Source organism: Pteropus medius, unplaced genomic scaffold, assembly GCF_902729225.1.
Source record: "Pteropus medius unplaced genomic scaffold, Ma_sr-lr_union100, whole genome shotgun sequence".
Taxonomy (NCBI): domain Eukaryota; kingdom Metazoa; phylum Chordata; class Mammalia; order Chiroptera; family Pteropodidae; genus Pteropus; species Pteropus medius.
This window is the reverse complement of record NW_024345481.1, coordinates 1,311,170-1,328,096: the sequence shown is the minus strand read 5'-3', so window position 1 is coordinate 1,328,096 and position 16,927 is coordinate 1,311,170. Positions and strand designations below refer to the sequence as shown.

Sequence of the window (16,927 nt, the reverse complement as noted above, 5' to 3'; positions counted from 1 at the left end):
CTTATCAGAAGAAAGAAGAACATTATTCAACAGAAGGAGGAGGATAAGAGAAAATAATTAGAATTCGTCTGAAGGCATAATTTGCTTAGGACATGTTGCTGTTTTTCTAATTCTATTTCTTCTTACTCTCTTGTGTTTAATTTCCTCATGGCCAATGTGTGCATAGTGTGTGGGAAGGTGTCATGAACAGGAAAGGTACTTGCTTAGTGTGTTCACATTAAATAAAAAACTATTTAAAGACCATTAAGTCCCACCCCTCATTTTGCAGATGAGGAAAGTATGAAATCAAATGACTTGATTAAGGTCTTTGGCACAGTCGGTTAAATATAAGCAATATCATATCGTTATTTATTGATTTTGAGGGGGGAGAAGCTCTGTGATACCAAATAAAGCTTATCACAGACCTGCCTGAAATCATTCCCCCATCCCCAAACATTGAATTGAGTTTGTTTGGCTTGACCAATTGATTGATTGCTTTTGCATTGATTTTGACAAGAACACGCCCAAAATAATGTTCTTAAATTTTATCTTGCACAAAAAATGACTAGGGGAATGCCTGTCCAATATATATATTTTTGCGATTCTAATTCTACTGATCTAAAGTGAGGCTAAAGAGTCTGAATTTTGTCTACGGCCATGCCACCCTGAACAAGCCCAATCCCATCTGATCTCGGAAGCTAAGCAGGGTCGGGCCTGGTTGTACTTGGTTGGGAGACCACCTAGGAAGTCCAGGTGCTGTAGATGTAAAACATTTAAAAAAGGGATTATAAGCTGACAAGGTCCTTGCAATCTGTGAGGTCAACCAAGGGTTGCTTTGCCTTAAAAAAAAAAGAGTCTGAATTTTTACAAACATAAACAGGTGATTTGGGTGCCGAAACTGTATGCTGAGAAACACGCACTGTCCTGAAGTGCGTTAGCTTAGCCCACCGACTGCTTTACAGAGTTGGTGAAATGAACTTTGACTTGTGCTTTGAAGAATACTGCTATATCATCACTATTTGAAATATGTCTTCAATTATATATAATTGTGTGCTGGTGACAAGCACTGTATTCAAAACTCATTTCTTTTTTCTTAACTATTTGACACTTTGTGAAAGTCAAGTTCACAAGACCAAGCTAAATGTCACGCCCTTAACATGATGAAAAGACCGAGGGACACAACAAAGATTTAAGATGCTCCATGAGGAAAGGATCCAGGCTGGTCTCGTTTTGCTCACAGTTGCATCCCACATTTGCTCTGCACGTAGTAGGTGCATGGTAATATATGATTATAAAAGAATCCAACGCAAAGGAATATGAAATAGAACGAACGTTCGGATAATGTCTCTGTATGAATAAACACCAAATACTTGTAATTATAAAACCGATCGATCCTTTATCAGGAAAATGAGAATTCGTATGTTTAAGAATGAGCAACTGCAAGGCTGGGAGGAAATGGAAGGCAAGAAATCCAATGCGTGACAGGAAATTTAACCTTTCTTCCTAGGATCTGTCTATGTTTCTAATTCCTTAACTTTCCATTACTCTAAACCACAGGTTTCTGCAAGGCTCAGTGTATTTTAATTAAACTCCAAAGATGAACACAGATTTTCCAAACTTCCTCCTGGTTTGTACCATTATGCTTCTAAGCAGGGTTTGAAGAAAACAGTGACGAGGGGGTAGGCAATATTCCCCAACTCATTAGAACAAAACAGAACCACAGAATAACAGTGCGAAGAATTCTCCTGAGTGCATTGATGGCACTGAACAATGACCATGTCCTTGCCCTCTGGGATTGGCATTTTGTTCTTTAGTGGCCAGTTTTGTGTCCACAAAGGAAAGCGCTGTCTGTGTGACTCAGGCTATGAAAATGCTTAACTTGGCAACCAGTATGGGTATTCCCCACACAGGCCTCAGCAGAAGTCCAGGAGAACTATGAAGGCCGGCACTTGTATCCCTCCCCTAGTGCCATCTGTAATGGTACCGGTGGCCCTTGCCAATAGCCACAGTGGAAGGCGGAGGCTGGAAGAGAAAACTGTGTCCTGAGCTAAACTCTGCTCAGAGAGGCGGCATTACGAAACTGGACGCGATGGATGGTGGCAACCCATTCTCTTCCCTCCTCTCTTCCTCCTGTTCTCTAGTTTCTAGTCCCTCTGGTCTCATGTCAAAGTAAAAGGATCAAAACTCTCAAAGAAACATTCAGCTAGCAGAGATTTCTGGGGACAGCACTGGCCTCTTCCCAAGTCTGTCATTCTCTCCAACTCAGCCTCTTGCTCTCAGTGTAAGAGACATAGTTAGTTATTAAGAGAAAATATAAAGAAACAAAGAGAAGCATACAAGAACTAGCCCTCATAGGGTAGCTGCCATTACACTGTAATCTGAAAAAAACCTGACAGTAAGTAACCTGCATAGTCTGTGCAAATGATGCACGTGTCACCCACAGTATCAGGTAGTAGCCCTGTCTACTGCATAACACCCAAAGAGGGTGGCAAGATAATCTTGGTTCAGGCCATCGAGCCATATGATACTTGAAATACACTCTACAAATGACTTTTGGACTCTGAACACAATTATGGTATTCATTGAGACTGCCAACTTTAATATGTAAATAAGAAAAATATATGGAGTTTAAATATGAAATTTCTCGGACAACCCCCTGTAAAGTGGACCAAGAAATTAATTCTCGGTCTGCGCCCACTTATTTCACAAAGAAGAGAGTGTCTCAGATAAGGGGATGTCAATGGCCAGAAATGGCTGGGTCCCCATGGATGCACCTGCTGACTGGATGGCTGCATTCCAGCCCCAGAGCCACAAAGTCAAAGTCCAGGAAGTGAGCTGATATCTGTATTTTAGTCCTGTTTTCGAATTCCCAGGTCAGCATTTGCTGGTGAGTTGTAAAGGGGAATTCAAGACTCGGGAACAGGTCCAGGCTTGCTGCCACTTCAATGTTTCAAAGTCATTCTGTTCCTGAGTGTCCATCATCTCAAATCATCCTCGGCGTCGTGGCTGTGCTGTCTGTGAATCGGTGCACTGACCCGTGCTGGCAAATGCCAAGTGCTCAGCCCAGGAAATCGTCATCCGGATGAGTCACGTGCATGTCCTGAGCCCCATCGGGCATTAAAGAGATGGATGCCTTGCTGAGAAATGTCGTGTTCGTCAGCATTAATTTAAGGTAATCCGAGTTGGCAGTCAAAAGCATACTTTTCAATAGGCATCCAACTTCTCTTCAGTTAAATCATTGGGAGAATGTATCACCAACTTCTGGGAAATACCATTTGCAAGAAGCTGAGCTGGAGCAGCTTTAGGCATTCAGCAGCGTAAGCTGCCTGCCCCGAACATGCTCCATCCACATGTACACGTGGTCACGGAGTAGAATGTCAGCGCTTCCGAGGCCTCCACGGCCGTCTCTGCCTAATCTCAACCACCGAGCAGGCTCAGAAAGGCGGGTCGATCATGTCGTCCTGGAAGGAGGACCGAGAAGCACTGCAGTGACAAAGGACAGGTTCACTGAGCCTATGCTCAGAGGATATAAAATGAAGAAGAAATCTGGACCGTGAGTTCTTGGAGATCGTAATTCTGTTGAGGAGATGAGATGTCACTTACACTCATGAATGTGTCAGTGATACTGCCTAGTACCAGGTGACAATCTCCCAAAAGATAGGACTGAGCCTTGAGGAGGGGGAGATCGGCATGCTGAAGGGCACGGGGAAGGTGGTGCAGGGGTCCCACGGGAGGCATCAGGAGGAACGGACCTTTGAAGCGGAGGTCACGTTGGGACACAACGTGCCCTGAAGGTCAAGGTCGGGACTGGCCTGTCCACTCTTGGGCAACATAGAACGTCAAAGATTTCTGAGGAAGGGAGAAGACGAAACTGATGTTTAATGAGGATTAGTACAGAGTCTGTGCTAGCTGGAGGGGAAGCAGAAGGCTGGCAGCAGATAGGGCCGTAGGACACTGACGTCTCCATCTCGGTCCACGGTTTCACGTGATGGCATGTGTGTGTGCCCAGGTGTGCTCGAGGAGATCCACTGGGATGTGAGAAGAGAATATCGGAATTCTTACTCGTATTTACTTTTTAAATTCTCATCTTTTGGGGTGTATATTTTATGTATTTTAAATGAACATATTAGTTTAATAGAAAATGTCTATGTTATGGACTAAATGGTGCCTCCCCGCCCCCGCCCCAATTGACATGCTAAAGCTCTGGCGCTTAATGTGACTGTATTTGAAGATGAAGCCTAGAGGAGGTAATAAGGGTTAAATAGGATCGTAAGTCTGTGGCCTTATTTTGATAGACCTGGTGTCTTGCAAAAAGAAACAAAGACACAAGATATCTCCACACACCTATCCCTCCGCACCCTCCGACACAGCCAGAAAAGACACCATGCGAGGACACAGGCAGAAGGTGGCCATCTACAAGCAAGGAAAGAGCTGCCATCAGAAACCAGCCCCGATGGCACTGCGACCTTGGGCTTCCGGCCTCCAGAACTGCGAGGAAATCAACTTCCGTCCTTTCGCCACCCAGTCTTGGGCGACACTAGCAGACCAACACCGTATGGAACACAAAAATAAACCGACGCGAATTCGAAGAGTCAACGCTATCTCAATTTTTTGAAAAACTTTAAAACTTGAGGAGTATGAGCAACTGTATTTTATCAATGTGCACAATCGAAAGAGTTCGGGGGAGATGCCCTAGGTGCTCGGGGCCTGAACCGAGACGGTAGGGACTATTAAGAGCTACTTCGGAGGAGAAAGAGAAAGTCAGCGAGCCGCTGGATGCAGGAAACAAAAGGACGAGGAGGAGGAAGGAGACCTCTGAGTTTTTCCGCCGGGGAGATGGGGAGAGGGACCTTTGATCCCATCAGAGATAAGGATGGCAAGAGCCGTTCCCAACAGGAGAGGCAGAGAACCTCAAGGGCCACAAGAACAGAGGGTCCTTGTGGCGTGGCCTGGAACAAGAAGAGGAGAAACTGCCAGAGAGGCGAAAGGAAAGGGGACTTTCAGGGCCAAGGAGGTGGAGGGAAGAGAGACTCAGGGAGGACAGCGTGGCCAACAGCATCAGGGAGGTCGAGTGCAATGACCCTGAGGAAAGCCTCTGGGAATTCCGTCAGGAGGTGACTGAAGACTTTTTAAAAAGTGACTTCAGTGGAGGGGGGTGGGCGGGGGGAGTTGGACAATAGCGGGTGGAAAAGAATGAATGGAGAGGAAATGAAGGCGGCAGGCTATGTTTAGATTTCAACTATTACAATGTCAAAATCTGAACTGTAGGGGTGGGAGGGTGTAGGCTTTTCCCCTCACCTGCCTCCCTGGAGGAATCCTCTATTACTAGTGAAACAGTGTTCAGTGGTAACGGGCTGGGGAGGTGGGACATGGGGTGGGGATGGCAAGGCAACGATGAGGTGTTCTGTCTCGCCCCAGAACCTTCCAGACGGCTCCCGTTTTGTGTGTGAGTTTGTGTGTGTGACAGAGTATAAGGTAGCTCGTGTTATGTATAGGCAGAAGGATACAAAATTCTCAAATCTATGTGCCGATGAGAAGTCTGAAAACTTCCTTCAAGTTTCACATCTTATTTGATAGTTTAGTGCCAGAAGAAGATCTGAATAGAAAGAAACAGTAGGAAATCAGTATCAGAATCTCATCCAGCATCCAGCAGCTGTCACACACTTCACATCACTGGGACGAGACGCCCAGATGGGTGACGGGGTTTCCTACTCTTCCGATCTTGGGACACCATCTCAGTATTTTGGCTTTGCCCAGGTGTAAAATGCATTACTATCCATGTCATGAGTATGCGAGTAAATTCACAGTCACATGCGAAAACTAAATAATGCTTACAAAATTCTTTAAGATCCGCAGATGAAAGCGACTACTTAAGTGCAGAATACTATCCGTTAACACTGAACAAAGTGGATCCTCCCGAAGAATAAAGTACGTCTTGGGACTAAATTCAGTATTTGGAAAAGCTACATTAAACATTTTAGGTGAAAAGTAATAATTACTGATAATTCTTCAGTAGCCGACTTTCCTTTCCTAGGATATCTTGCTAGCTTACGTCCTTGGACATTTGTGGACCTCGGACAGAATATCAAGGTTCTTAGCTCAGAATCATCGCTGTACAGGGCTCTGAGAAAACAGATCACAGCAGCACCTGCTCCACCGAATCACTGACTCTCAGGGCTGGAGGGGTCTCCTGGTCCGGCCACTCTTTTGTTCATTAAATTCCCTCTGCGATGTCCACACTGATGGCCGCCAGCCCGTGCCTGATTTCTCCAGCGGGGCACTCATTACCCCTCTTCTCACTTTCTTCTGTCTAAAGATGAGTTTAAAAGTCGTTTTTGCAATCTTTGCATCTCTACAAGCCAAGGCCCACTTTAGACTTCTGCTCTCCACAATCTCTTCTCGTACGCATCTTGGTTGCTCTCTGTCTATATTTTTGCACATCCTTTTTAAATCTAACCCCACTGGCAAAGCCCCAGATTTTCTGTGATAAAGACTTAAAACATCTGTGCAAATGTGTAAACGTTCACCCAGAGGTTTTAGTGCACGGTGACTTGCTAAGGATCAAAACCCCAAGCCTGACGTGACTGTAGGGTCACATGTTTCGTATACATTCTCAGAGTAGATCAATGGCCATTGCGTATTAGGCCAGAGAGGTCCTCTGCAGATCAGTGGAAACTCATGTGACAGTATCAGTCCCTGGCTCAGCTAATGACAAACTCATAGTGCCATTGAGCGCAGCTGGTTAGAATAAAGTAATGATGGGGCTTGTGGCTGGCTCCCAGTCCTGGTCTTAGCTCTCTCCTGCCCAGGTGGTCCTATGGACTGGCCGGTGCCTTTGGTTATGAGAGGGAGAGGCAGAAGGTGGTTGGCTCAGAAAAATCACTGCACGGGGCTCTGGAAAAACAGCTCCCAGTAGCATCTGCACGAAGGACACCTCATGCTGGAGCTCTGCCAGGGAGAAGAGACAAGGACAGAAGAAAGGTGGGAACCATGAGAAATAGGGCTCCATGGAAACCTGTTTTGGCTAAGGGAGGGAAGGGAGGCTGAAATGCAAAAGGAAAGGAGAGGAATATTCGGAAATGACTCCAGGCGTGCCTTTGGACGGTCTCCCCCCACGCATGGCCTCTCCACATGGACATCCAGTGCGTGTTTGAGGAAAGCCTTCTGCAAACCGTGTGTGTGTGTGTGTGTGTGTGTGTGTGTGTGTGTGTGTGTCTGTACGCTTGGGAGCGGAGGGTGGCAGGTAGGTGCAGGGGTGTGTGGACACACAGATAGGGCTTCCTGTCTGGCAGGAAGGAGCTGGCACTTGCTTGCTTGTATCTCCCTTGGCTCAGATATTCAGGTAAGGGGGAAAGTACAAGAAGGGCTGGAGTAGGGCGTGTACCCAAAACAAAGGTAGGGGTGCACGCCCCTGAAATCTCACCCAGAGTTCAAAGAGGTAACAAAAGGAGTGTCTGCCCACAGGGTGAGTTGGACACACATGAAAATATATGCTTATAAGTTTACTCTCAAGAATTTTACAGTGCAAATTAGGAGGCTGGTCCTGATAACTTGGCAATAAAACATCAAATGTCTCTCAGCAGGCATGGGAAGACGGTTTATCTTGGAGCCCTGGGCAGCCATTAATACAATGAGGAAGGAAAAGAGGAGAAACCAGCCAAAATGAAAGTTTCAAGTTCGCAGAGAATTTTTCTTCTGGTCCAAACACAACAGACTCTCGTGAATGCCAGACCATGGGTGCAGGCTGTGAAATTCCACAGAAAGAGAATTCTCCTGATGTGAGATCTTCCTGTGGGAACCCCAGTTCACAGAGGTTTTCACTCCAAATTTATCTGTGGAGGGCCACATAGGAAGCAGCTGAGGGGAGCTCTTGAAATAAGAGGACTTCACACAGTGATCAACTGTGAATCTCAGCTCACCTGAAACCAGTCCTTTTTTTTTTACGCATTTGACACGGGACCACCCAAGAAGACCATTTTCATTTAACCAGGTATTTAATTTTAATGTTCACATAAGAATTCAATGAATTATTTACCAATAACAAGAAATGTTAAAGTGCTGCCTCCCCATCCAAATTAGTGGGGGGGAAGGGGCGGCGGGGTTGGGGCGAGGCACACCTTTCTCAGCCTACCTCAAAAATAAACTTGTTTGGGGGAAAAGTAGTTATATTTTTCCTACTCAAAAAATGACTCTGAAGAATCGTTTGGAGCCGTTAGTAACTTAATGGCTCAAGGAACGCAATGTTTCCCAGTTGACAGAAAGTGACGAAGCTACAGCGTAGGACGTGTCTGTACTGATGGCTCTCTCCTCTGGGTCCTCACAGACCTCGCTCTGCCTTGGCCAATGACACCTATGTCATAATTAGAGTTTCTGTGCCTGGCTATGCTTTACCTCCCACCTTCCACCTCACCGAAGGTCTTGAAGGAGGGGGTCCATCTCCTCCACCCTCGCTTCCCCTGGAACCCCGGCCAGTGCCTTGAAGAGAGTGGGTGCTCCATACACATCTGATGAGGGCGGGAAATACGTTAGACACGGGCAGGTTGGAGTGAGCATCTGGTCAGAAGAATCTGATCCATCATTGGCCAGAAGGAGCCACTTAGTTTTTGAGCAGAGGTGACAGGGAAATTATACCCACCAGAGTGGGCGTCCAGACAAGAAGCTGTTGTGTGTGGCAATGAGCAGAGGGACTAGCAAATCTAAACCGTCCCAAAAGACAAGCAGAACTAGGTGACCCTTTCAAGAGGATGGAGGACGCGAAAATGTCCAGGTTGGCTCTAGTTTACAAGATCGGATGAGTGACAGAGACGCCCTCTTAACAGACAGTTATGAGGATGTGGGGGAAGTAAAGTCACTGTTGGTCACAGTAAATTGAAGAGATCCCCAAGCCAAATGTCCAGGTGGCAACCGTGACTCAGAATGGGAGTCAGGGCTGGAGATTAAAACCCAGAAGTGACTCTCACAGTGACTTCTCCCGAAAAGAAAAACTATCACAGGAAGAACAAGGGGGAGGTACCAGGCACTCCCCCAAATCTGCCCGTTGGAGTTGGGGGCAGCAGGTCCGGCGAAGGACACCCAGAAGGGGCTGCCCAGGGCCCGAGGGAACCAGGCGAGGCTCTGCCAGGTGAGCGGTGCGGGGGGGACTTTCTTGTGGGAACAGGGCAGCTGCGACAGCGTTAGGACAAGTGAAGAGGAGAATGAAGCCTGAGGAAAGAGAGGGCAGCTTCGTTAAAGGCAGCCATTCGCCGACCGCGAGATGACGCTCGGGCAGGGTGGTGGCAGCAGAGGGCAGAGGCCGGGCCCAGAAGGCAGGTCAGGAAGAGAGAACACGTGAAGGTGTCGCGGCAGAGGCCACGGGCTGCGCTGAGGAGGCCGCTGGGGAGCCTCTGGGGGGAGCGGATTGCGGAAGGTTGTAACGATCCTTAATCCTGAGCATGTTCATCGAACTTCCAGATGTGCAACGGGCACCCCAACTTGCTTCTCCGGGAGAGACAGGTCCATCCATTACACATCTGAATGGCCCAGACTTCTGGGTGCACGGTGCTTCTACGGCCAAAGCCCGCCTGTGCCCAGAGGAAGAGGCCGAGCGTGGCAGCGCCTGCTGCTGCGGAGCACGTGGACAGGCAGCGGGGCACCAGGCCCGGGCACGGCGCGTTTCTCGAGCTCCGAGCGCTGATGCAGGTGTCAAGGCCGTAGCTCCAGGACGGCCCCAGGCCTGAGAAAGCTGCTCACGCTGCCCGCGGGGACTGTGTACAGAGCGCAGATGGCCTGCAGGCTCCCAGGGCAGCGTGCACAAAGGCCAGGTCAAAGGGATGGACAGCGGCACTGTGTTCCACACAAGCGGACGGCGACTGTGGGTTGTCACAGCTGAGTCCAGTGGAATCTGAGCACTTCTGCTGGGAACACTGGTGAGTGGGCCGAGGAGCCCAGACGCTGACATATCCCGACTTAGGGAACATTCACTCTCAGAGGCTCCTGCCCTAGCACACCCTTCACGCTGTGGAGAACATCACAGGGCCCCCCCGCCCCCATGCTTCGCATGGCTTGGGTATTGTAGAGGTACAGGAATGGGAGGCGCTATAGTCTGAATGTCCATGTCGCCTCCCCCCAAATTCTCATGGCGAAGTCTTAACCCCCGAGGTGCCGGGGGCGTTCCAGAGCCTGCTCCTGCCCCTCCCACCGTGCGAAGACACCGCGGGAAGGTGCCATCTGCGAGGAAGTGGTTCTCACCAGACACCGAATCTGCGGGGCCATGATCTTGGACTTCTCAGTCTCTAGAACTGAGAGAAATAATGCCTGCTGTTTATAAGCCACTCGGTTTATGGCATTTTTGTTATAGCAGAATGAACAAACGGGCCTTAAAGGAACCTGTAAAGTAGTCAGAGCTTTGGAAGCCTCCCAAAGGCCTACGAGTGTAGAAGCATCTGGAAAAAAACAGTGGTGAAGCGTTTCTGGCCTGGCAATTCTACTATGTAATAAAGAATGACTATAGAAACCCATAAAATTTCATGAAATATTGCTTTTACATGCAACTCCCTTCAGCAAATATTTTAAAATTTCCAGAAAATATCCACTACCTACACGTCTTTGTTGCAATTTGCATGTTTCTTATCTTCGAGGGGAAAATACGTAGTTCCATTGAACTAAATCTTTAGTGTGACGACCACTAAAAGTAAATGACACTCAGATAACTCTTACACATGCTCGGCGATGTCAGTGCGGCTCCCTACACGTCCCCTCACTCAGCACGCACACGCCCCTGCCATCAACGCACTTTTATTGCCTCGATTTATAGAGCAGGAAAGATAAGAGGAGATGGGGTCCAAGGTAACAGCCCGTATGTGATAGAACCGGGATTTGGACCCAGATAGTAAGACGGTCTGTGTCCTTGACCACTGTGCTATCCCGCCCCAAGTGCGAGGAAGTCCCTGACCTAGCCGAGTGCCCGGTCTAGCAGGAGGGAGAGAAAAGTAAAAATGCAATACGGACATGATGTGGTTACTGTAGGGACAGAGGCATGTGTAGGGACCATGGGCACATGGGGGAGGCCTGCAGCCCGGTACAGCGGGTCCCAGAACGGCTGTTCGGAGGGACTGGCGTATGAGTAAGTCTTGCAAGGTAGAGAGGGAAAGAAGGGGGCCGGAGATGGTGCCAGATAAAGAACAGCAAGAGCAAAGACACAGAGGGACACAATAGATGATGGGTCCGAGGGTGAGGAAGGGAAGTTCAGAGGGGAGACTGAGGAGGGAGGTAGGAAGGGGCCGCAGACTGGGAGGCTGGGTTTAATCCCGAGGGAGAAGGGGAACCATCTGGGGCTATTCCCATGGGCGTGACACGGTTGGACATGCACCTCTTTTTATGCAGAAGGCGGGAGAACCAGAGTAAGGCATGAAGCCTGATTAGAAGGTTGATGGAATGGGCAGGACGTGAGCAACAAGGAACAAAAGAGTTAGAAAAAGACCGTTTCTGACACTAATTTTTTTTTTTCTCTATACAACCCCCCACCGACGTGACAGCCCCTGCCTTGTAGGGAAGCTGAATATATGTTCGTTTAGGAAAAAAACAAAGGCAAGGGAGTCCTTTTAGAATTTTTTTGGTGGGAGCTTAGCCTTTCAAACTGAACCCCTTATTATCTGACTTTCTCTTCCATCAGAATCTCTGCAGGGGGCAGTGCCCAGAAGGAGCAAACGAAAAGCTTCTGTGTTAAGGAGCTGGTGGCAGAAAAAAGCACTGACAACCTCTCCACACCAAGCATTTGACTTCTCCCAGATAATCTGAAAACTTCTTGAATGTAATGCCAAGGTAGTTACAGGGCGAGACATCCCTCGTCGCCTCGCCAAGTTCAGGATGGCCTGCCCATTAAGAGCTTGTGAAAACATGCAGGTACCAGCTGGGAGCAAACGGAATGCACTACTGACCTTAAACTTGATCCAGAGAGCTGAAGAGGAAAGACTTCCAATCCTGCTAGACTTAGAAGCTCCGTGATCGTCTGCATCATTCTGTCCTGGAAGAAAAGAACAAGGGGGCTTGTGAAATTACCGATTCATACTCCATTAGACGAAAAGCTCACATGTCGTGGACGAGACGAAGCACAATTCGGAACAAACTACTGCTATGATCCATGCAAAACCTTCATTCTTGAGGCTCAGTTTATACGGATGACCTGACTTCGTTTTGGCTTTCAGGTCGGCGCAAGCGTCACTTAGTGTTTCTATGTGACGGTCGCAGGAGAAAAGGTTCGAGGCGCCCACTGTATTTGAGTGAAACTCTGCAGCTGAGACGTGTTTTCATTGGAATGTTATCTCCGCTTTGGTTGATACATTCCAGCGAATGTAAAACAAAGGATTCCAAAGCTCACCTTTGGTGTCACAGGATTTTGGAGATGGGTGGGGGTCTCTTGTTCACAGATGAAGATATGAGACCGGGGAAGGCCACCCCGCCCACAACTTAGCAGCCAGTTCCTGGCGAATCGGAAGTTCACCGACCAGTGATCTTTCTGAAATACCAGCTCTTATGAAGACTTTGGATTCACAAAACACTAAATTTCATGTTGATTTTAGACTTATTCTATAATTTCTTGAAATGTGGAGGTAATTTTCATTTTTGCAAAGAAATTCTAATAATCAGCTCAAGTCTCCACTTTTCATGGGGAAATGAGTCCCACCGGGATATTACAAAAGGGATTGTTCCCCATGACCTTCCCCTAAAGGGCAATTTGTCCCTGGCTCCATGGCATCTTGGAAAATCTTAAAGTACTGGAGCTGGCCGAGGCCTTAGGCTAATGAAGTTCAAAACTTTCACACACAAAAACTGCAGGGCAGTCAATGAAAGGAAGAGCCAGAAAACTCTAAAGAAATGTGTGTTCGTTGAGCATCTGCTGGTGCTCAGCCCCGTGTCCTCTGCTTTCGATGCACGATCCCAGCCCATTCTCGTGACCGCCCACAAGGCATGCGTGGGCACAGAGACTTGGTCGAGTTCTTCGGTTCAACGAATATTAATCTGAGCATCTGCTACATGCAGGCGCCAAGGTAGGTGCTGAGTACGCAAAGGAGAAGCTGATGGCGTCGCTCCCTGCCCACAGTGAGGTTGCAGTCGGGCACGGATGAGGGAGGAGAATGGGGCACTTTCATTAGCCCTGCGTTGTCCAAACAGCAGCCTGAGCCTCCTTAGAAGGTCATGAAATTAATTTAATGGGCCTTGAACCGCATTAAAAATAAATAAACAAATGAAGTAGAACGGAACAGCATTGAATGGAAAACACCATAAATACACGTCTGTATACCCGTATCGATCATATATACGTTTGTGTATACTGGTTTTCAATGTTAAATGTATTTTCTTTTGTGGCCATGGTGGAAAAAAGTGTGAAAGCGATAGAGCAAAGTGACAGAGACTATTAGAAGTCGATACAAAATGATGAGGGCAAAGAGGAGTGTCGCCCGTCCATCAGTTAGCACCTAGCTCCAGAGTGAGCTGAGTATGATCTCGGTTCCTCACTAAGAAGAGGTCTCCTAAGGATGGGATGCCCACATCTAATGCTCAGAACTAGGAAGAGCTTGAGAAGGACCGGTATGAAATTTCAGGGACTAGAGAGGGGAGCGATGGGGGTCCCTTCTCCTGCGGCCGGGGAAGGAGGGTGGGTACCTATGAAGCCACGAGAGGCACAATGACAACAGTTCTGTGCTTGCACAATGAAACCAGGCTTGAGAAGAGAGGATTAAACTTCAAGACGATGGAACCCAACACTAGCCTTCATCGCTAGAACTGTGCGAAGTCTACGAGCACCTGGAACAAATTCCCACCATCTCACTGCTCAGATGGTACATTAGAGCTTGCGGAGTCTGGCAGGCAGGAGACAGAGAAAGCTAGACGTGGGTCCTTTAATTTAGGGGTCCCAATCCCTGGGCCACAGACCAGTACCAGTCCATGGCCTGCTAGGAATCGAGCCGCACAGTAGGAGGTGAGCGGTGGGCAAGCCAGCGAAGTTTCATCTGTATTCACAGCCGCTCCCCAGCGCCAACATCACCGCCTCAGCTCCGCCTCAGATCGTCAGGCATTAGATTCTCACAGGAGCACCTGTCCCTGGTGCCAAAATGGTTGAGACCGCTGCTTTAAATGATCTTAACCTCCAGAGAAGCATCTCCCTTGGGATGGCAGGTTACTGTGATCTATCTCCCTCACCAGCATAAAATCGTGATGAAGTGTTCTGTTCTTTTAATAAAACTTCCTTTGGACACATTCTAGGTACCGTGTTTACAGGTCGAGGATTTGTGGCAATGCATTAGACTGCTGCAGGGAGATATTTTCTCAGGTTTCTGAGTCAGGATTGAAATCAATGTATTTGATTGATAAGTAGATCCTATTCATCGTACGGATGAAGAAGCAGAAGGAGAAAAGCTAATGACTTGCCTGGCATCGCACAGCGGCAGAATGGGGATCGAGGATCAGACTCCTGGGTGACACCCGAACCTTTGCATTTTAACTGCTAAGCTTGCTCGTGATTTTGCTTGCTGGATTGCTTTTTCTTAACAGAGCTATAAGCTGTTTTCTGTTCTTCATCCAGAACATAGACGGCCATAGGCAATAAAGTGATTATCTATATCACAAAATCAACAGTATCGTTCAGAACCTTAACAAAACAGCTTCATCCTTTCTATTGCTAGGCTGGATTCGAAAGAAGTTTTTTGACTTCTTCGCCTCTTAATCTATATCTATTTTTAGGTTTTACCATGTTTCAATTAGAATTAGGTGCATACCACTTTGTTTTCAGGAAAAAGCCTCAAAATGATAGCTAACATAAGAAAACATAACTAACGTGAGTGTGTCGCTGGTAGCATTTAACTCGAATACTTTAAGTTCTACTTAAAGATTGTGCCATAGAAAAATTAGAAAAGGGTGGAGGAAGTATCTACAGTTTTTTAAAGTATTTAAAAAGATATTACATATTTTTAAATGCGTAAGGTTAAACTTTCAAATCTAAAGACGCACAGTCGGGAGCTAGAGCTATGAAAAGTTAGACAGAAGGAACTGATCACCACAGAAGTCCTGAGGAGCGGGTGCTTGTGGGCAAAGAAGGGTCTGCGATTGGATGCGGCACGTGGAGGGGGCTTTGGGAGTTAGTGGCCAGGTTCCGTTCCTTGGCGTGGGTGCTGTTCCCCTGACAGTAATTCGTGACACCATGCACTTCCTTTGTGTGGCTTTCCATATCTGCGGGGTTTTTTTCCTCTTTAGAGAGATTTAGATAAGGAAATCATTTTTCTGAAATGGGGAATTCACAATACAAGGATCATTTGCTACCGTCCTGTCTCATAGGACAAAAGAATGAAAATTACAGTCCAGGTTCCCTTCGCTCGCCATCCAAAAGGCTAGATTTCCGGGGGCTATGAAACGCTGTGTCAATCACGAAGTGGTTGTAGGTACTAGCTGGCTCCTTCCGTAGGAATGTGTTCAGAACGGTTTTGATGGCAGGTTAAGTCTGTGATGCCAACAGATGGAGGTTTTATTAGCTTTGGAATTAAATTTTTAAATGTTTGAATACCCGAAAGGCACATGTTCTTCAGCTTTATGTCTTGCTTTTAGGTTTCAATTGGGTTCGGAGCAGCTCGAAATTTCCTCTCCAAACAAGAATAGTCAAGATAAACCGCAGGTAAATTCTCCTACACGACAAGAGACAGCCAGCAGTCCCATTTACTGCAGACGACCTGGGGCTGGGCTCCCCGCCAGCGCTGGCAAAGGACTCTACTGTACCTTCTAGCCATGCTCCTGGAGCGAGGAAAAATAACAGACCGCAGAGGACGCAAGCCACAGTTATGCGATTCCAGGTCTCTAGAGTCTGACTTTGCGCCCTGTTCTGTAGCTGAGTAAAATACTTCGCCCCTCTCTGTTTATTTGCACAGAGGGCTGTTTGACAGAGCGGCACAGAGAGCGAAGGCAAAGCCACAGCCACGTGGGCCAGAACGATCTGCGATCACGACGAACGCGCCCGAAGAGGGAGGAAGACGGTGAGCGACGTGTTTCCTTCCCGACATTCTTTAAAATAAACGCGTGGCCCTGGAGGAGGCGGCCTGACATTTTTCCACGAGATGAAGAAGTGTGGAGAAGCACAGATCTCTGCACACTGCCTGCTGTCTGCCAGGCCCCCTTCCAGACCACGGCTTGGCCGCTGGGTCCCAGGGGCTCGAGGATCTGGACATTGTCTACGACACGGTTGTCTGCACTGCTTGGACACCCCCCGAGGCTCACTCCGCTTCCACCAGCACCCCCGCAGTTGACGCGCAAGAAGGTGATCTCCTCTGCCACATTCAGCAGAGACCCTGCATCCTTCGAGCTGAGTCTCGGGGCACTCAGAAATGCTGTGACGGTTTAAAGACCCCAGTCACATTGGGGCGCAGCTGAGAGCAAGCCGAACCTACGTTCTGGTCTGTCACACTTTGAGGCTATTTCCCCTGAAGCATGTGAGCAAAATCCACATATGTTTTAAAACAACCTATGATTGCTGTGAAAGACTATAAAGGAACGTATTTTCTTCGTCTGCTCCTATGAGTCCATCCCTTCTCATGGCTGAATCCACGTGTCACTCCGCGTTATCACTTTGGACAAGACCGAGCACCCGTGGCAAGGGACACGTTACACACGAGGAAGCCTTAAAACATAACCACCGACAAAAAGCTGGATTTTTCCCACTGCCATCAGAATGGCATATAAGAGCATAATCTCTCAAGTCCTTTAAAGGAAAAAAAACAACTCTCATTTTCAGCATGACAAGACACTCCCTGCAGAACACACATTATCTAACGCTAATGACCGGGCCGTAGAAGGGCTCTATCAGATGATTAAACCTTGCAAGTCTATCAAATTCTCATCCTAAACACCTTCATTCGTTGTTAAGAGCAATAGCCTATGAATAGGTGGAGCCGAAGGATAAGAAGGACATACAGTAGCTTTAAGGAGT

At 47.7% G+C, this 16,927-nt stretch overlaps 1 protein-coding gene and 1 pseudogene across 20 annotated transcripts in view; one reads left to right on the top strand and one right to left on the bottom strand.

Moving 5' to 3' along the window:
• SCAF8 (SR-related CTD associated factor 8) overlaps window positions 1-16,927 on the bottom strand; it is a 191,470-nt gene that overhangs the window by 14,317 nt on the left and 160,226 nt on the right. For 9 of the 20 annotated variants that reach the window (XR_005655139.1, XR_005655140.1, XR_005655141.1 and 6 more), the window contains one exon: window positions 11,895-11,980. The gene's annotated coding sequence lies outside the window, so the exon portion shown is untranslated. Of the gene's footprint in view, window positions 1-2,549; window positions 4,008-11,894; window positions 11,981-16,927 lie in introns of those variants that run through there. The other 11 variants (XR_005655143.1, XR_005655146.1, XR_005655144.1 and 8 more) reach the window with 7 other exon arrangements.
• LOC120611456 (uncharacterized) lies at window positions 627-744 on the top strand (annotated as a pseudogene).